This window comes from Puma concolor, chromosome B1 (assembly GCF_028749965.1).
Source record: "Puma concolor isolate L17-30 chromosome B1, mPumCon1.1.hap2, whole genome shotgun sequence".
NCBI classification, from domain to species: domain Eukaryota; kingdom Metazoa; phylum Chordata; class Mammalia; order Carnivora; family Felidae; genus Puma; species Puma concolor.
In genome coordinates this window covers 89,448,576-89,470,911 of record NC_141670.1, presented here as the reverse complement: position 1 = coordinate 89,470,911, position 22,336 = coordinate 89,448,576, and the positions used below count along the sequence as shown (strand labels likewise).

At 34.0% G+C, this 22,336-nt stretch overlaps 1 long non-coding RNA gene across 3 annotated transcripts in view; it reads right to left on the bottom strand.

The window, feature by feature from the left end:
• The window catches only part of LOC147581755 (uncharacterized), a 191,754-nt gene that overhangs the window by 154,825 nt on the left and 14,593 nt on the right, over positions 1-22,336 (bottom strand). For all 3 annotated transcript variants that reach the window (XR_015250222.1, XR_015250221.1, XR_015250220.1), the window contains exon 2: positions 2,095-2,189. This is a non-coding gene — a long non-coding RNA (uncharacterized LOC147581755). The remainder of the gene's footprint in view (positions 1-2,094; positions 2,190-22,336) is intronic.

The following is a 22,336-nucleotide window of genomic DNA, read 5'->3' as shown; positions in this document are numbered from 1 at the left end:
TCCCCCAAACACAACTAGCCTGAAGGAGAAAGTTAGTTAACCCTTTGATCATCATGTCTTTAGACCAAGTAGAATACATTGAAATCACGGATCACTCCACTAGTAGTGAAACTGCTTTGACATGTTAGGCAAACATTCATTCTCTGAATCTTCCTTACTGGCCATGTATCATGAATTTACTCATCATTCAAATAGAAATTTGAGGGTAAAACTGGTATATAGATTTTAGCAAAAAAAGTTTTAGGTCACTTAAGCACTTCTGACTCTACTCTCAAATGAATATGGTCCACATATGAAATAATTTCTGAGATCCTGTACTCTGAAGATTATTTTATTAAAAAGTAAAAAAAAAAGTATGTCTGTATCATTATAATTTATATTATAGTAATTAGTTTCATAGGTCATCAAACTAAGTGTTCATGCTTCATTCAAAAAAAGTATAACCATAGATTAGATACTCATGCATATTAAAACACAGTTAATACAAATTTCAAGTTTTTTACAAAGCAGTATAATTAAAACAATATGTCACTGGCATAAAAATAGACACAGAGATCAATAGAATAAAAACCCAGAAATGAACCACAATTATGTGGTTAACTAATTAGGAATGAATATACAATAGGAAGAAGTCTCTGTAACAAATGTTGTTGGGAAAACTAGAGAGCAGCAAGAGAAAGAATGAAACTGGACCATTTTCTTTCACCATACTTAAAAAACTCAAAAAGGGTTAACAACCTAAATGTAAAACCTAAAACCATAAAAATCCTTGAAGAGAGCACAGGCAGTTATTTCTTTGACACTGGCCATAGCAACTTTTTTTCCAGATATGTCTCCTGAGAAAAAGGAAATAAAAGCAAAAACAAACTATTGGGAAAACATCAAAATAAAAATTTTCTACAGAGTGAAGGAAAACAATCACTAAAACTAAAAGGTAACCTACCAAATGAGAAATGATATTTGCAAATGGCATATCTGATAAAGGTCTAGTATCCAAAATATATAAAAAACAGATACAAATCAACACCCAAAAAGCAAATAATCCATTTAAAAAATGGACAGAAGACATTAACAGACATTTCTCCAAAGAAGACATCTAGATGGCCAAGAGGCACATGAAAAGGGCTCAACATCACTCATCATCAGGGAAATTCAAATCAAAACTACAATGAGATCATACCTGTCAGAATGGTTAAATCAAAAACATAAGAAACAATAAATGGTGGCAAGGATGTGGAGAAAAGGAACCCTTGTGCACTGTTGGTGGGAATGAAAACTGGTGCAGCCACTCTGGAAAATAGTATGGAGGTTCCTCAAAAGTTAAAAATAGAACTACTCTATGATCCAATAATGGCACCAGCAGATATTTACTCCCAAATTTCAAAAACATTTATTCAAAGGAATATAACGCTCCCCTATGTTTATTGCACATTAATTCCAACAGCCATACTATAGAAGAAGCCCAAGTGTCCATCGATTGATGAATAAATAAATAAGAGGTGATATAAATACAATGGAATATTATTCAGCCATAAAAAAGCCATTTGCAACAACATGAATGGAGTCAGAGATTAAAATACTAAGTGAAAGAAGTTAGAGAAAGACAAATATCATATGATTTCACTTATGTGTGGAATTTAAGAAATAAAACAAATGTGCAAAGGAGAAAAAACATATATATATATATATATATATATATAGAGAGAGAGAGAGAGAGAGAGAGAGAGAGAGAGAAACAATAAACTGATTGTTACCAGAGGGATGGTGGGGAGAGATGGGTGAAATAGGTGATGAGGATTAAAGGGAACACTTATTATGACACAAAAAATGAAACAAAACAAAAGAATTTTTAAGAACACAGTTAATACTAATTCCCATACTTTAAATTTTCTTCCTTTTCCTCTCTGCGTGGTGCTTTGAGTTGAAAACAAACAACCTCTCACTCCAGCATATTTTTACTTATGCCAAACTTCTATTTTAGAGAGGATGGGGTTGAGGAGGTCCTCTGACCTACCAACATTTTTAACATTAACACCCCAAATATTTATGCACAAAAACACGAGAATCCACAATTTCAGTTGTTGTTTTGCTTACCTACTAGATTTCTGGTCTAGTGCTTCTCAGTTTCAATCTGTTGGAAACTTTCAGGCATCTCTACTTCGTTGGTTAAAGTCAATAGAGTCTAGAATCTAAAAGGAGAAATAAGAACTTTATCATTTGGGTGACAATTTATTTTTAATCCAGCATGTAATTCTGTCACAAATCACGGGAAATAATGGTCATATTCTTTTGAAAAAATCTTTCATCACTGGTAAATATTTATAAGCTCTTTGTTTAGAATGATCTGGGTGCAATCTTAGCCATCTAGTATCATTTTCTTTTCCAAGTTTTGTTGCTGCTGTTGTTCCTAACTATTTCAAATCAAACTAATATTCAGATTCTAAGCCTTTGTGCTAATCTATATTCTGACACCAACCTTTGAGGTCGATGGCAAGATTGATGGAAAGATGTCAACTGACAAAGATAAATGATACACATCTTCTTAAATGGAAAAGTAACTGAAAAATTACCAAGACAACTATAAAAATAAGGAACCATGAAGCATCTTTCTAAGTCCTCAGTTTCCTATGAGAACATAGGTCTGCGGAAGATTCTTCCAGCCATAAGAAACTTGCCTTGCCATTATAAAAATAAATCTATCTTGGTTACTCTTCTGGAGAACTTGGCTACCTACTGGTATAAGTAACAAATACAAATAATTTCATTTCATTTTATTAACTTTTTTGGATGCTGAATGAATTTGAATTATCAGTCTGCAAGGTAATCCAAGGATTTATATATGCTTGAGTTAAGTTACTTGCTTGGGCATCCACAAGTGAGGTAAAACCTGGATTCAAAACGAGGTCACTCTCCTTACTCTACTATACTGCCTGTACATTGTCACAGACTCCTACAGAACTGATTTCAGTTCATTAAGCTTTGAAGTTTTAGCTCAAATTATACTGATAGAGGAATAAAAGCAGATGCAGACTTACTATTCCTTTAATAAAAGTCCATGACACAAATACTTTAAAATATAGGTATTTAAAATCCTTGTCTCTCCTTACCACATCATTTTCTCATGGACAAAGAAAATTATGCAACTAGTCACATTTTCTTATTTTGTTTTGGCTATCAGGAGATTCAAAGTCAAATTGGGGAACACAGTTTGTAATGCATAGGAAATTTGCCCTCATTTCATTTACATTTTCCTTGAAGCTGCAACATAACATTCTTTATTTAGTGCTGTTTCACAGGGGGAAAAAAAAACAATAACTATTATGTGGATAATCATAGTACAATAACTTATAATAATTGATTTTATTCTAACTCTTTTACATACAACATCTTATTTAATCCTCACATTTTCCTTCTGAGGTGTAAACCATTATTTTCCCAGTCAGTGGAAATAAAGAGATTTGAGGGCAACTTTATTTAAGGCTGTGACATAGAAGCTGTATCTAACTGGACATAATGTAGCCATATAAAGATCAGCCAGGCATATGGATTGTGGATAAGTAGAATTTTTTTGTATTGTTTAAATTCATATTTGTTTATTTATTAATTTGTATTTAAATATGAAACACTTTGGCCTGAATTATCCAGTTAAACTATTTACATTGATCATATAAACTAGTAAGTATTGCCATATCCCTCAAGTTATTTCTATATATAAATATTAAGTTATACTCTATTAATGTTTATTGAAAAATATGCAATTATATAAGGCAAATGATTTAAAATTGCTGGAACACATTACAAATTGTCTGAAGAATATTCTATATTTAATTTGAAATACTTTCATTATGACCCATGCCCTTTTACTATGATTTTAGTTTACTTTCCTATAAAAAAACACATATGTGTCATTTATTATTAATATTTTATATTGAGTATGATTTATTACATTCTCTTTTATTGGGTACATGTCAAGCACATCAGATTTTAATGCATTGGCTATCCTGAGCCATGGCACATAATTTAATTTTTATTCCACTAGTCATAAGTTTGGCAATATATTTGTGTCATGAAACTGTTTTCAATAAATATACTGAAATTAATTTGTATTGACATCAGTATTTAAGAGCAGTTGTGAAATATAACTATAGATCCATAACTAACAAAATTCAAAACCACTCTGTTTTGACAAATTTTTCCTTGTTGGAAGTTTCTATAAACCAAATATTTATTGGGTACAAGGATTTTTTTTTTTTATTTTTTGTGTTCTAGTATCATCTTAACTTGAAGACTGATATAAAAACAGCAGGAACTCCAGCCTCCTTCCACAAGATAATTAGACACTGAAGGCTCCTGAGAAGACGGACCAACTTGGTCAAAACTGTCTCAGCATATTCAACCAGGTTGAGGATGGGGATTGAGGTAATTTTTGCAAAAGAAAAAATAGTTTAGCTTTGTTTTTGGAAATATATGAAGATAGTATACTCAATTGATAACTTTAAATGGTATTTCTTTTTTTTAGTAGTATTGAGTTTGAAAATAAAAATCATCTCTTTTTCTCTTTGTCGTTTATCACGCGTTTTTTCTGTAACTGGAAGTCTAGAGTCTTAGAATTGATTTAAATCAATTTTCTGTTGTGTAACTAAGTAAATGCAATTTGAAGGACATTAACTTACTTGGTTGAGAACGTGCACTACTTAGTGAAGAACATGTCTATGTATTAATTTAACAATAGTTTTAAACACCTATACACCAGAACCTGGCATGGGTATTGGAGGTAGTGTGGTAAAGGAAATAGTCTCTGCCTTTGTGAAGCTTCCAGTTTAGACAGGAAAAAAGAAACAACAATTAAATACTCTGGGATAAAGTTACACAGCGTTATTAGTAGTATGGAGAAAATAAACACGTAACTACTACTCCTAGAGCGGGTGACCTCAGCCAGCTTGCAAGATCAGGCAAAGCTTCTGTGAGAAAATGGCCTCTTACCTAAGATATGGATAAGGAAGAGATCTTAAGTACCAATTACTGATTTCGTGGTGCGTTTTGTTAGGTTTTAACGTTGCAGACTCGCTGTAGTGCTCTTCCTTCCATCTATCCTTATTTCTCAGTAGTATGTAAGTAAAATATTATTGTAAAACCAAAATAAAATATCTCCACACATCAAAATGGTGTAGAAAATAATATCAAATGCTGGCAATGATGTAAGAAACTGGATCACTCATAAATTGCTAGTGGGAACGGATTGTAAAATGATACAGCCACACCAGAGAACATTTAGCCAGATTCTTATAAAACTATTCACTAACCATATGATCCAGAAATTGCACTCTTGGGAATTTAGTTTATAGAATATGAATTCTCCTAGCAGCTTTATTAACAGCCCCAAACTGGAAATAGCCCAGATGTCCTTTAACAGGTGAATAATTAAGCAAACTATGATACGCCTACACCAATGTGATACTCCACACTAATAAGACAGAACACACTATTGAAATCTACATACATACTGAGTAAACCTAGCATCAAGATTTTAGTTTCTAATACCATTCTCCAATAAGAGGAAGCAGGGCTCTTTAAATAAATGGCCAATTCTACGACTGATGAAGTAAGTATAAAAGATGAGCCTCAAATATCTTGTATTGCCAGCAAATAAGGAATCAACAACAATAAGAAAGAAAATACACACACACAATAATGGGGGTATATGAAAAAGACACAAGAGCCAACCAAAGGAGGTCCCAATGACCCAAGCTGAAACAATTTAAACAAAATCAAACATTGTTGGAATATAAGGCATGAAACAAGTACCCATGAGTTTATAGTAAATAAGAAAATGAAAAAATAAAGGGGGAAGAAGAGACAAATCTCCAGAGAAAAAGCCTGTATAATTTATAACACACTTTCTCATCAAGGAGGTGGAGCATATTTCTCACTTCTTAAGGGTGGACTACACACAGTGACTTCCCAAGAATACTGTTTGGAAAGTGAAAAAAAAAAAAAAAAGAAAGAAAGAAAAAAAGCCAGCTTTTCAGTGAAGAAACCTGACAAATACTATCTCAAATGATTAAGGTTAATATCAGCAGTGATAAGTCATATTGATAGCATGAACCCCTGATAAGATGTGATGAAAATGGTACTTTACCTTTGTGATCTTCCCACCAGAACTCATAAATCCAGTCTGATCATGAGAACAAAACAAAACAAAACCCAAAAAACATCAGGGGCGCCTGGGTGGCTCAGTCAGTTGAGCATCTGACTTATGCTCAGGTCATGATCTCACAGCTCGTGGGGTTGAGTCCCGCATCGGGCTCTGTGCTGACAGCTCAGAGCCTGGAGCCTGCCTCTGATTCTGTGTCTCCCTCTCTCTCTGCCCCACCCCACTCATGCTCTGTGTCTCTTTCTCTCTCTCAAAAATAAATACACATTAAAAAAAATCAGACAAATCCAACTGAGGGACATTCTTCAAAATACCTGAACAGTACTCCTCAAAACTGCCAAGGTTATCAAAAAAAATTTCTGAGAAACTGTCACAGCCAAGAGGATATTAAGGAGAATTGACAGCTAAATGTAATGTGGTATTCTGGATAGAATCCTGGAACAGAAAAGGTGGATGATATTTATGTAAATACTGAGGAAATATGAAAGAGCTTCTACTTTAATGATAATGCATCAATGTTATTTCATTAATTGTAATGATTGTGCTATATTAATATAAGGTGTAAGGTGTTAATAATAGGGGAAACTGGGTGCAGGTACACCAGGACCCTCTGAACTTCATAACTACCCTGTAAATCTCAAGTATCCTAAAAAATTAAAAAGTTTATTATCAAAAAACAATAAAGAAAAAAATTTAAAGCTTGCACACATTCAACTTATGTAATATCCTTCAAATGATAATATTTTAAAAATGGAGAATAGTTAATGGTTGTCAGAAATTATAAAGGAAGGAGGAAGAGAGGTAACTGTGGCCACAGAAGGGTATAATAAACGATCCTTGTGATGGAATTGTTCTGTATGTTGGCTATGGTCTATGACTATAGTCATGTGATTCTATACATAAGATTGTGTAGAAATATACACAGACATGGGGCACTTGGGGGGCTCAGTCGGTTAAGGGTCTGACTCTGGATTTCAGTTCAGGTCATGATCTACCAGTTCGTGGGATGGGGCTCCGGGTCTGGCTCTGCATTGACAGCATGGAACCTGCTTGGGATTCTCTCTCTCCCTCTCTCTCTGTCCCTTCCCCACTCTCTAAACAAATAAACAAAACATTAAGAAAATAAATATACACATACAAATAAGTACATATAAAACCAATGAAAACTGAGTAATGTTGGTCGATTTTGTATAAATGCTGATTTCCTGGTTGTGATAGTATACTGTAATTATGTAAAAAGTTATCATTGGAACAATAGGTGAAAAGTTGACAAAATATTTCTGTATTTATTATCTCTGAGAACTGCATGGGAATATATAATTATCTTAAAATAAAAAGTTTATTTTTAAAAAATGCTTATTTATTTATTTTGAGAAAGAGAGACAGCACGAACAGGGGATGGGCAAAGAGACAGGGAGAGAGAGAGAGAATCCCAAGCAATTTCCATGCTCAGCACGGATCCCATGTAGACCTTGATCTCATGACTGTGACATCATCACCTGAGCCAAAATCAAGAGTTGGACTCTTACCAATTGAGTCACCCAGGAGCCCCTCATTAAAATATTTTATCTTATAATCATGTCAATATATTTAATGGTATACAATAGAAAAAGTAGGATAAGGACCCAAGGTTGTAAAAATCTTCATAGATAGAAAGGACATCACATGCAAAAAAACTTGTCATAGAAGAGATCATGTTGTATTCACTGAACAAACAGAACAAAGAACCAATGTGGCTGGGGTTTCAGAGTCTAGGAGATGGGGATTCAATATGAGGTTGGTTGGAATAAATAGTGACCATATCTTGTTGAGCCTTTTAGGACACATCAAATTTATGCTCTAAATTTTAAGTGCCTTTGTAAGACATGAAAGTGTTAGAATTAAGCTTTTAGTAGATGTAGTCAAGGATAAGTTTATTTCTTAGAAATTCGATGATACTTAGAAATTATTAACTATTGTAAGATTAATTATATGTGTCTCTTGGCCAGATTCTCCCATATTTATAACATAGGTCCTTATCATCACTGGATGTTTGACCTTGAGCTACATATTTAGCCCTTGTAAACCTCAGTTTTTCACTAGTATTTACTCAGATGTGTCTACCTAATTGATCACCAAACTCTCAGAAGTATGCAATCAGGATCAAACAACATAATCCACGTGCAGCACTTAGCATATTGAACGTTACACATTAGTCACTAATTTCTGTTTCTCAGAGACTTAAGAATTATACAACAAATACAGATCAATTATATCAAATGTCTGAAAATAAACATGAAATAAAATGTAAAACACCAGTTATGGCACCCTGTGTCCCTAAACACCATTAAATGGCCATGCACCTGTTAAACTCAATTATAATGGAAAAGGGAGATAGTGAGGACAGCTAGGAGTCTGCCATATCAATTTTCCTCATTAATTTTAAGGGCTCACCACAACACTTTTCCATTGTTGTTTATCCAAAACAGAAAGGAACACAATAAATATTTGCTAAATAGATGGGTTAAATTAAAGGTAATATATAATGGCCTCCATTTTTCCTGTGAAGTAGCAGGTAAGATTTTCAACAGAAGAATGAGTGAGAGTGAAGGAGAGAGAAGATTTAAGAAACTGGTGAATCTTTGAGATAACAACTACAGAAATGTAAAATATCAGATACATCAAAAAGAATAAATGCTAAAAAGTGCTGAAGTTTCAGCTGAATGTTAGACCATATAAACACAACATCACAAATTGAATGTTTCTGTCTAATATGCCCTCCAGTTTTAGCTAAGATTAAACTCAGAGAAAGGTGTGGCCAAATTGAGCCAGCAATAAGGGTAAGCAGTACAAGAGTAGTGAGAATAGAAAGAACAAGACTTGTGGGTATTAGTTAAATAGTGTATTTGCAAGAAAAGGGGGTGGAATTGGGGTGGGGTAGTCTGTAGATGCTAAAAGAAACAGATGGAAACATGGAAAGTATTGATGTACAGGAAGGGTCAGTATATAGGGCTAAGATAGTGAAAGGATAGAATGTTGGGTTGCTGAAAAGGGTATACTCATATAGTTCTATACTTCGTCTGTCTACATGGCAATGATTAGGTGCACTTTGTTCATTTTATCATCTTCATATATTATCAATTATTTTGCCCTGTCTCACCTATTACTAAATAAATAATTTGTATCTAGGTCAAATTATACATTTAGAGACAATTGGAATGAGCACAATAATCGTTTAGGTGTGTATTTTGTATGTTTATTTAATTAATTGAAATTTTGAGAATATGTCTCACAATGTATAAATGTATTTGTATAGAACTATTTTATCACACATATAAATATGTAAAAAGATATACTGAGAATACCTAACATGATATCTTCATGGTTGTACAATAACAATGGATTTGAGATTAGTATCCAAGAGGTTGAAAGAACAGATGCCAGTAACGGATATTGGAGAACAACTGAGTTGGAGATATGGAATGATCATTGAAATTTAACACTGCTATCTTTTTTTAACATTTATTTATTTTGAGAGGGTAGGGAAGGGCAGAAAGTGGAGAGAGAGAATCCCAAGCAGGCTCTTTACTATCAGCAGAGAGCCCAACGTAGGACTCAATCTTATGAACCTTGAGATCATGACCTGAGCCAAAATCAAGTCAGACACTTAACCGACTGAGCCACCCAGGTGCCCTGATATTTACCACTGTTCCTAAATTTAATCTGACATATTTATTCTTTAATAAATAGAGAACAACTTCTAAAAGAAATGTTAAAAAAATATATGTAGAGGGCCAGCCTGGGCAATATCATAAACAAACAAAAGTAAACAAAAAACTAAGTAAACACATGCCCCTGGGAAAATCATTTACCTTCTCTAAATCTCAATTTTCTCATTGGGAAATGAAAATAATTGGTTACTCCTCGAGTAGGATTACTAGAATAACTTTTTTTTGTAACACAAAATTATGTTCTATGTTATAGTCTATACAAATGCAAAGAATTATTTTTGTTACCAAAAAAGTAAGAGAATAAAAGGAATCAAAGGCTTTGAGATGCCAAGAACTGATGTTTCCTGCATCAGCCCTGAAGTATCAGTATGACTTAATCTGCTGTTCATTCAAGAAAGTAGCTGAGGTTACAGGAAGATGTCTTTAATCCTTTTTACTCTCACGCCCCAAAATGACACAATTCTTTAAAACAAAATAAATCACTGATGAGCAACTCATCTCCAGAGGGAAAGGATAGAAAAAGCAATGAAGATGGGGCACCTGGGTGGCTCAGTCAGTTGAGTGTCTGACTTTGGCTCAGGTCATGATCTCACTGTCTGTGACTTCCAGCCCCCAGTCGGGCTCTGTGCTGACAGCTCAGAGCCTGGAGCCTGCTTCGGATTCTGTGTCTCCCTCTCTCTCTAACCCTCCCCCGCTCATGCTCTGTCTCTCTCTGTCTCAAAAAAATAAGTAAAGGTTAAATCTTTTTTTTCAAAAAAGAAAAAACAAAGAAGCAACAGTGCCTGTGGAAGAAAGACTTAGATGGCATGCCCAGATACGCCGCATATGAAACAAAAAAATTTGTTGGAAGAGATTCAGTCTGTCTTTTCTCTTTTACACAGCTGGTCAAGGAATAAGCGACTTCTAAAACTATAATCACTGGCTGTTTTTACAGAACTCATATTAAAAGAGAAAGACTTTTCATGTGGCTAAATCCTTTTCAGGCTTTCAATTCCAGATATGAGACAGTGCTTTTTTTATTCAATTACTTTAACTCTTTATTTGATTCTCTGAGGTTAAGTATTCTGTCTATATGGATTTTTCATAAGAATGTATGTATAAAGAAGTAGGTGTCACAAAGATGTAATTATGAAATTATACCCATTTCTTGGTATCTTTGGAAATGATGGTTAGAGCAAAAAAAGGCATAATAATAATTATCAGCATTTTTGGTACGTTTATATGAATAAATATATGAACAAAGTTGAATGGCAAAAGAGCAAAGATCTTAAGACAGTGTATATAAAAATGTGACAGTTTGAAAATTTTAAAAACTAATATCCAAAAGATAGTAGTTCATAAAAAATATAAATTATATATGTAAATTATATATGTTTATATTATATAAATTATATATTATTAATTATATAATTATATGATACATTATATAAAAATACTATAATATGAAATATAATATAAATTATATTATATATAAAATATACTATAATATCTAATATAAAACAATAATATATGTATATTTTATAAATATATAATTATTAATAATATAACTATTATTAATGTATTATATAATGTAAATATATAAATAGTATATAAAATACTATTTTCTAAAACGTTTTGTTATTCAGCATTATTTTTTTCATTTTTGACTTGTAAAAAATAATTTTTGTCCAGCTAAATAATATACTATATGAGCAATCATTTCTTGCTATTACTTTATGATTATATTGTATATTACTACTGTCTGTTATTATTTTTTTATTTTTTATTTTAGAGACACAGAGCACAAGCGAGTTAGAGGAGCAGAGGGAAAGAGAGAGAAAATCTTAAGCAGGCTCTACACTCACTGTAGAGCTCGATGTGGGGCTCAATCCAACAACCCTGGGATCATGACCTGAGCCGAAATCAAGCGTCAGTTGGTCAACCAACTGAGCCAGCCAGGAACCCCTCCCCACCAATTGTTGTCATTGAAAAGAAAGACAGACATTGTCAATGAGTACCACTAAAGCATTTTTCTATAGTGCATGTGCATACTTGTGTTTTTGTGAACTTGTTGATAACTGAAGTATCAAAATTATTTGAATGAGTTATATTCTAGAAATATATTCTAGAAATACTATCAGATATTTTGGCCATATTTTTTTTTTTCCTGTCCAAATTGTAGTTAAAAAGTACTAGTGATTCTGATAAAAAATTTCCCAGAGTAGCTATTCAAATGTAGCCAGCAGAGGTCTCTCTTAGACTCATCCAATCAAGACAATGTGTCCCTTTCTCCTCCTTGAGTTGGAACTCAACATGCGAAGCAACTTTGTTGAAGATACTAAAATTTAATGGCACTTATTCCTTGAAGTACTATCAATGTAATTTAAGCAGGCTGCCAAATGTCAAGATGACCTAATTTCCAAACAAAGGAAAAGAAAAAAAAAATGTTTCTTTTATCTTTAGAGAAATAACTGCCTGGTTCAAGAAGAAAAATACAAGACGTCGTGAGGCCGAACGGTTAAAAAGTAATGGCACAAACAAAACAAAACAAAAGCTCTAATTCACATCTGTAAAGAAATAAATAGTTCTATCAAGGAAATCTATAACAAATGTGAATAATGTGTGCAGCATTGTGCAACATTAGTATACTCTGAATGAACTAAATTCAGATTTGTCAAAACATGAAAAAAACACAATGATTAAAATTGAAATTATAATCAGTTGTATGTACACACAATGTTGGTAAGCTGAAATTTAAAGACACATTTAATTCTTGATGTTTAATTTCTTCCCTTTGTAAATGTCTCCAGGACTTTTTGTAGGCAAAGTAATTTACTCAATAAGCTCCCCTCGCACTATGTCCTCTTATGAACTGCTATCAAACTTAACAAATGAGGATTCACATCTTTAAAATTCTTGAAATCATATATAAGAGTTTTCAAAGTTTTATAAACTTTTTATATATCATTTTTCTTTAAGATTTATCTACTTTTTTGTTTTTAATCACTGGTTATGAATCCTTTCAATTAACTTTTGAATATATAACTTTGAAACCTGTCACCCAGTACATGAACATTTCCAGAAGTGGAAAATAGCAATTTTTGCTAATAAAAACACTCTAGGTATGTTAAAATTGGCTCTGATCTTTTGATCTGAGTGTTACAAGAGGTCATTTGACAGGAGGTGACTGCTGGTTGAACCACAAGCTGTACTCAGGCCATCAGAGACTCTTTACCCACTTCCCTGCTCTTGGAATAAACATTCACACCACTGTTTCCCCCCAGCATCTGTTTCAAAAATGTAGTCTTGAGAGCAGAAGGTGGTGTTAGGACCATTTGGACTGTACAGGTGACTGAACCCCACTTAGACTCTATATAAACTTTTAAAATGTGACTGTGGATGCAAAGATCTTCTTGTCTTACATCCATTGAAGACAAGCCTAGTATGTAAATTCCTGTGTGTATTCAACTTGCCACTTCCCAGTCTGGAGTGTGGTCGTCTCCCTGCCTCCATGGATGGAGGCTAGTTTCAAATTTCACCTGGGGAATTCCTCAGGATGCAAACCAACACCGACTTCGATTATCTTATTTGCTGGTTTTAGCGGTCTTTTTTAATGATCTGCACAAACTGAGCTTATTGTCTCCTATAACTCTTCTATTTTTCAATAAAATGTCATACTCATTTCTCAGCTAAAATTTATTTCATTCAGCCCTGTCATCTGATGATCAAATTATTTATAAACATACTTGACACTTTATAAACTGAACGGGTAATATATACTCACAGAAAATGTTAAATAACATAGAAGTTGGCTTTCCTACCATTTCTGTCGTTTTTATTTTTTTTTTATTTAAAAAAAAATTTTTTTTTAACATTTATTTATTTTTGAGGCAGAGAGAGACAGAGCATGAATGGGGGGAGGGCCAGAGAGAGGGAGACACAGAATCTGAAGCAGGCTCCAGGCTCTGAGCTGTCAGCACAGAGCCTGATGCGGGGCTCGAACTCAGGACGGTGAGAGATCGTGACCTGAGCGAAGTCGGACGCTCAACCGACTGAGCCACCCAGGCGCCCCTCTATCTGTCGTTTTTAGTTTCCCTACCCATAGACAAGTTTTGATACTAGTTCTTTTTTTTCTTTATAAAGGTATTAGATAAACTTTGAACCTTTAACTTCCTTTCAGATACACATTCTGTTCCTTATCCAGTACAGTACTCCAAGGCATTGAAGATGCCATATAAACTCCTTTTGATAGTATCATTCTTTTCCACTTTAATTCATAAGACTGAAAACAGGACAGCAGCTTTCTATCAAGTTTTCATCATGCCCTGACTTAAATTCTCCTTGTGTGCTATGTTATGTCATACTATTCTGTTTCTTTTAGTCAATCAAAGATTATAATTGAGCACGTATACTGTACCTAATACTCTTCTGTGCATGAGAATACAGCAGTGAAAACAATAGAAATTAAATTAATTTAATTTAATTCAGCTAGATATCATGTAATCTAACAGGTGATTTCAGGTGCTTCTTACAGTTGAGTAGTCATATTCAGAGCTATTTAACATACATATTGAGACATAGTTGCAAGAATTGTATTTGAAGGACACTATTTCAATTCCCAGGAATAGCGACATTGTATTTCTGGACAAAATAATGCTCTTAAATGGGAGGATAAGAGCCCAGATGTCAGGGAACCTTCAGGGACTGACTTATAGATACAATGTGTAAGTCTGCATGTGTGCATATGTGTTTGTGTGTGTGTGTGTGTGTGTGTGTGTGTGTGTGTGTGTGTTTGTGTGTGTGTGTGTGTGTGGTAGGCAGGGGATTGGTTACAAGGGATACAAAATAAGGATCTATGAAACAAGACTAACCAACTTGATTGATTCAATGCTGGGAAGATAACCCGTTGTCCTCTTTCAATGATGCAAAATGAATTTCTTAATTTGACTCTGTCAAGGGCACACAAAACAAGGCCAGACCAATCCCTGACTGATTTTACCAATAAAGATACAATGAGTCACTTTCAGATTCAGAGACTTTATTCCTTACATAGAGAAAAACATGATTAGCTAAAGGAACCAGCTCCCCACAATCTTTGTACCAGCACCAGAAAGAATGGCACTGAAACCAAAGGAGCTGAATGGGCGTGAGACACCCTGTTGCTGAAGGGCTCATTCTCAACAGAGGCTAAGAAGCTTTACGTTTTGAAGTTTCATTCGGAGTGTGGAGTTCTGGAAGTCTAGTATCTCATCAGAACCCAGGAGGTGATAAGACACTGTCTCATGTTAACCTCCGAGGGAATATGGGTGAAAGGCCTGAGTGGGATGGCTTGTGGATGCTCTCCACATGCCTTCTTATCTTCTTGTGTTCTGCTAGCATCATAAAGCATCCTGTGAGGACTCAGATTAGCTGGGGCTCAAATTTCTGCCTGTGTACCCCATATGGATACGTGCAAGTTTGCCAAGGTGCCACATGGAGTTTTCCTACAGCGACAGGACCAAAATTTGAGTCACTAAAAGCACTTAACATGCTTCTTTTTCATTTTTGTCTCCATAGATTTCCTAACATGCTGTATGAGAAATTGGATCAACTGTCATGGTTTATGTTATCTCAGTTTTAAGCATCTTTCAGATGATCTAAAAGATAATGTATAAAATGACATTATTTCTAGCCAATCCATTTTATTAAATTTCATTGGCAACAGACTAACCTCACCCACTACTGGGAAATGTCCATTTCATCCTAGTGTAACTCAATACTAAGTTCTGGTTCAGTGATAACCTTTTTAGTTAGTCCAGTTGCGTATCAGTTATTCCTTCCCCACCATGTTATTTGTATTGCCATTACTCTGCCTCAAACACAATTCCTAACAATAGTTACAGAAATCCCCAGCAAGTTTTTCTCTGTATAAAAAAATGTTTACATCGTCTGATTAGACAATATTTCATATTCTGCTTCTTTTTAAGAATAAACAGCTTGGGGCGCCTGGGTGGCGCAGTCGGTTAAGCGTCCAACTTCAGCCAGGTCACGATCTCGCGGTCCGTGAGTTCGAGCCCCGCGTCGGGCTCTGGGCTGATGGCTCAGAGCCTGGAGCCTGTTTCCGATTCTGTGTCTCCCTCTCTCTCTGCCCCTCCCCCGTTCATGCTCTGTCTCTCTCTGTCCCAAAAATAAATAAACGTTGAAAAAAAAAAATTAAAAAAAAAAAAAAAGAATAAACAGCTTTACAGTGGTTAAAGTGTAATCCCAGAGTGGTTATTCATCATGGATTTTGGTGCCTGGTGGTCCAGAATTCACAGTGATACTGTTTTTAAAAAACTTTAAAACTAAATTAAATCTTGAACCCTGCAAAATTATACATAATGCATATGGTAAGGACACTTAATGGACTCTATCAGTTTGGTGCTAACAGCTATTTTTTCCTCATAAATTTTCTTCATAAGTTCCATCCATACTACCAACCAAAAGAAAAAAAAAAAAGAAGTTAGAGGAGGGGAATAGAACAATATAAACATTTTATTTTTCTTCTAAAATCAGGACCATTCCCTATTGACCGATGGAGGGGGGAAATAAGGTATATTTGACCAAAAAAGAAAAAAAAAATCACATTTCCTGCTTCACAAGAAAAAGGCAAGGGGGGGCTGTCAGAGAAAGAGAAAGAGGGAAGAAGAAGAAGGAAAAGAAAGGGAAGGAGAAGGAGAAAATATAACTAACACATTAGGAATAATCACTTGGATTTAATTAACAGACATTTTGCCATATTTATACCTAATATTTGTTAAAGAACTAAAATATTACAAAAGAAGTTGAAGGCTCTTGAATATCTTTACAATTTTATTTCTCACCTTTACTTCACTGAAAGCAAAATTATTTTCTTTATGCGATAATTCTACCCTTGCTTGAATAAATTTACCATGTAAGTATACATAAATTTTCTTTTGTGTATTATTAACAAATGTATAATATATATTTTTATAATTATACAAAAACCATCAGTATAGTAAGTATTCAAAAGCTTCCTTCTATTTTTCTTTTTTATCAATGTTTTAGCTTATCTTGGCTTTTTCACTTTTGTATACATTCAGGAAGAGTTTAATCAAATTCTGTGAAATAGAATGAATGGAATAGATTTTCTCGGCCAGAACTGGCATCTTTACAATGCTGAGGTTAGCCACCCACAAACACAATCTGTGTCTTCCCTCATTTAGTATTCTTTTATTTATTTCTGTAAGTAGTTTTATGTTTTTCCCATAAATATATTACATTCTCCTTTTTCAATTTATTCCTGTGTAAAAGTATTTCTTACTATGGTTATTGATATTTTTTAAGTTTATTTATTTTTTAGAGAGAGAGAGAGTGCAAGGAGGGGCAGACAGACAGGGAGAGAGAGAGAATCCCAAGCAGCCTCCTCACTGTCTCCACAGAGCCCACTGTAGGGCTTCAGCTCATGGACCGTGAGATCATGACCTGAGCCAAAACCAAGAATCATCCACTTAACTGCCTGCGCCCCCAAGGTGCCACAATAGTTATTGATATTTTTAAATTCAATTTCCTTATTCTCTTTTCATTTTTGCTTTATTTTGTCAAAATTACACATATAGTGAACTTGAGTATTTTTAAGTTATCTCCAAACTCCTCCTAAACTCAAGCAAATCTACATGACAGGAAAAAAAAATACTCATTACATCTTTTAAAAAGTAGGCAATAAGAGTCCCTACAAATCTCAGAGTAAACATGAGGTTGACCAAACCACCAAAGCAGCAACGATATAATAGCAGCTGGGAGAGTGAAAATACAATATAAAAATAACCGTAAATCATGGAAATACTTCTCTTTTCCCCAAAAGCCAGAAAAAAATTATTACCACTTAATATAATGTGTTTTACCTGGAGTGGAAACCTGAATAGATGCAATGAGAAATAACTAGTAAAACTGGGGAAATTACTCACAGAGGATAATGGCAATGCAAAAACCTCTGAGCAGGTATACAAGATTGAATATTGCCACTTCAGCATATCCTCCTGAGAATTTCAGATATCAAGTTCATACTCTCTTGCAAAGGAAAATGGCTCACAGAGAACAAATATTAATTACAACATTGAAAATTAATAAGATAGGGGGCACCTGAGTGGCTCAGTCTGTTAAGCATTAGCCTTTGGCTCAGGTCATGATCTCATGGTTCATGGGTTCGAGCCCCACGTCAGGCTCTGTGCTGACAGTTCAGAGCCTGGAGCTTGCTTCAGATTCTGTGTCCCTTTCTCTATCTGTCCCTCCCCTGATCACGTTTTGTCTCCCTCTCTCTCTCAAAAATAAATATTACATTTTTAAAAATTAGAAAATGAATAGGACAAAAACAGTGGACCTTCAGTTCAAAGAAGGTATCACAGATAGCAAATGCTTGAAAAAACCATGAAATTTGAAAATGTGTTCCAGCTATTTGTTTTTCGGGAAAAGCCTCATGATTTAAACATAAGATACTTAAAAATAATAAATAGAACAAAATCTAACTCTATCCCATAAAAATAAACCTTATGTTTGAATGAATAATGGAAAAACACCAGGAATTCACAACGACAAAGATGAACCAGTAATTTAATATATACAGGTGGAGAAAATGTTTTTAAAACTATGCAATCATTGAAAGATTGACTAAAATGCAATTTGTAAAATATCAGAAATGTATGTGTAGAAGTTCTAGTTCAAGATGGTGACACAGGAAGATCCTGAACTCACCTCTTCCAACAGACTTACTTAGTCAATGGCTATACATAGAATAATTTTTTTCTTAAATGCTGACTGTTATGAGTACACAACAGGTAAATGAGAAGAAAACTATATTGAAGTAGGTACACACACACACACACACACACATACACACAGGGTTATCATTCAGCCATAAAAAAGGATGAGATCTTGTCATTTGTGACAACATGGATGGATCTCGAGGGCATTATACTAACTACAATAAGTCAGATGTCTTTCTCTTAGATTTGTCTTATATGTGGAATCTAATGACAAATAAAACACCAACCTCATAGATACAGAAAACAGATTATTGGTTGGAAGAGGCAGGGGTAAGGGGTGAAAGAAATGAGTGAAATGGGTCCAAAGATAAAAATGAATAAATAGACAAATAAATAAACAAAGAAGATATTGGTCAAGACCACTGGGAGATTTATTATAAAAGCTATTTAATAAGGGTGTCTCTTTCTAAACTAGAAATATAGCATTAAATTTAGCCCTCCTTGATTTCAAAGAAATTTTAGTGTACTTCATTGTAATCAGGGCTAAGGATCATTAGGCAAATTAAACCTTAGGAAAATAAAAATAACAAAACAAAATTAATAAAAACAATGAAATAAAATGAGTGCATACCTACAATAAATATTTTTTTAAGAAGAAATATTTGTCTGGGTGACCAATAGTATACAACAAAACTTATCAGGTATTAGGAAAGAGATACTGGTGTGGCAAAGAGATGTCACAGAAAAAAAGAGTAAGGAACAAACAGAAGATGGAAAAAGAGGTTGTATAAAAATATTTGAGAAATGAGAAAAACAGAAGGGAGAGAGGAAAGAGCATTTTAAAAGGTAAATGAAAATAAAGAGTAAATATATTTAAAAATCATAGGTGATAAAAAATTACAAGCAGTGGTAAAGGTGTAATAACAGGGGACAGAGTTATAATCCCATCTGAAACAACCAAAAAGCATAGAGAAAGAAAGAAAAAAGAAAGAAAGAAAAAAAAGAAAGAAAGAGGAAAAAGAGGGAGGGAGGGAGAGAAGGAAAGAAAGAAAGAAAGAAAGAAAGAAAGAAAGAAAGAAAGAAAATAAAAAGATGTTTTAGCATATTTTAAAATGTATTTTATATTTTTTTTAGAAACAGTGTATTAAATTATATTTTACAAGTAGTAAAATATGTGTGAGAAATATGTGAGAAAGCCTCTGGCCATTTTCATAAAGTTTTATCTGATGGAAAGAACTTACTGCTTTAATTTATGTTTCTTGATTAATAAAGTTGAAAAATATGCATATTTTTGTCATTTATTTTCCTCCTTTTGTCTTTTTTTACTTATTTTTTCTGGTAGTGTGTCTTCTGTTTTTTAAATTAAGAATTTATGTTTTAGAGCAGTTTTAGATTGACAACATAACCGAAAAGAAAGTACGGAGATTTCTCATCCATCCTGCTCCCTGATGCATACATAGTGTCCCTCATTATCAATACCTCCACTAAACAATACAAGTTTTCTCAAGTCAATAAGCTGAGATCAACCTCTTCTGGTTTGCTTCTCCTCTTTTAGGTCTCACTCACTGTCTTTTGTTGTTTAATGTTCAGTGTCTGAAAAACTATCTTTTTAAGGCAGTGAAAGTACTCTGGAAACATAATGATGGGTAGATGTCATTATACATTCATCCAAATCCATAGAATGTACAACACGAGGAGTGATGCCTAAATGGAAACTGTGAACTTCAGGTGATTATGAGTAAAATACTCAGGAGAGTCTTGCCTCAGGAATGGGGAATAATTAGCCCAATACTTAGCACTGCTCTAGAACCACCTAAAAAAAACACACACACACAAAAGCAAGACCCAAATGGATTCACTGATTCTAGCTAACTAAACTTCCTCCTGGAGCAAAGATCAAAAATGTTTACAGAAAATCGAAACTAGATAGTACCATTTGAATATAAAATTTGACATGTTCGGCATCCAATCGTAGAACCAGGCATGATAAGAAAAAGGAAAATATGACCTCTGATGAGGGAAAAAAACAATTATCGCAAACTGACAGAGCTTGACACAAATGTTATGATCTGTGGAAAAGGACATTAAGCTATATTATAACTGTATTACATGTGTTAAAAGAAAATAAACCCAAATTCTAGAGATAAAAACAATTTCCGAGATGAAAATATACACAGGGGGTGCCTGGGTGGCTCAGTCTGTTTAGCGCCCGACTCTTGATTTCAGCTCAGGTCATGATCTCGCAGTTCATGAGTTTGAGCCCCATGTAGGGCTCTGTGCTGATGGTACAGAGCCTGCTTGGGATCTCTCTCTCTCCCTCTCTCTGCCCCTCCTCCACACATGCACGTGCTTGCGTGCTCTCTCTCTTTCTCCCTCTCGCTAAATATAATAAACAATCTCAATAAATAAATAAATAAATAAATACATAAATAATGAAAAAAAAATATACACTGAATGAGATTAATGGAATATCATAGGTTGCAGTAGAAAAGATATGTCAATTTGAAGACAAAAATTAGACAGTATGCAAAATGAAATATAAATAAATAAAAGTTATCTACAAAAATTCTATAGTTGACATTAACCTTCATATTGAAGATAATATGCTTTCACCTTAAGAATGGAACCAAAGCAAGAATATTTGCTTTTACCTTAAGATTAGAACCAAGGCTATGTTTATTTGCTTTTACTACTTCTATTCAACATAATCGTCTCTACACTCATTCAACACCCAGAAGTTTAAAGAGAAGAAGAAAAAGTCTTGTTTTGCTCCTGTTTTCAAAGAAGATACTGATAATCTTGAGAAACTTAACAGAAAACCTTGGGGGAAGGGAAGGCGGAAAAACAAATAGTTATAAACAGAGAGGGAGGGAGGCAAACCATAAGAGACTCTTAAATACGGAGGGAGAACAAACTGAGGGTTTTTGGGGGGGTTGGGGAGAGGGGAAAATGGGTGATGAGCATTGAGAAAGGCACTTGGGATGAGCACTGGGTGTTATATGTAAACGATGAACCCCGGGAATCTACCCCAAAAAACAAAAGCACATTTTACACACTGTGCAAATTTATTTGACAATAAATTATATTAAAAAATTAAGATGCTGATATTATTTTATTAATAGTTATAAGGTTTGCTGAAGGTCACAAGTAGCTTCTAGCAAATTAAGGAGATCTTTCAATTACAAATTTTACATTCTTATCATAAATGTTTAATATGATTTTTTTCTTATCTCACTTAAAGGTACTATATGTTCTCTCTTTTTTAATATATTAATATAGTGAATACTAAATCATCATTTAGTATTGAGGTTTAACTCTCTTTTACCCTGAAATAAATGTTGAAAGAACACAATTAGTTTAATGTATTAATATTTCACTTATGGTCTTGATTTTTTGTTCATCATTAAATAGAACTGAATTTTTATTTATTTATTTACATTCAAGTTAGTTAGCATACAGTGTAGTATTGGTTTCAGGAGAAGAACCCATTGATTCATCACTTACATGTAACACCCAGTGCTCATCTCAACAAGTGCCCTCCGTAACGCCCATCACCCATTTATCCCATCCCCCACTCATTTCCTCTCCAGCAACCCTCAGTTTGATCTCTGTATTTAAGAGTCTTTTAGAGTTTGTCTCCTTCTCTGTTTTTATCTTATTTTTTTCTTCCCTTCCCCTATGTTCATCTGTTTTGTTTCTTAAATTCCACATATGAGCACAATCATATATTTGTCTTTCTCTGACTGACTTAT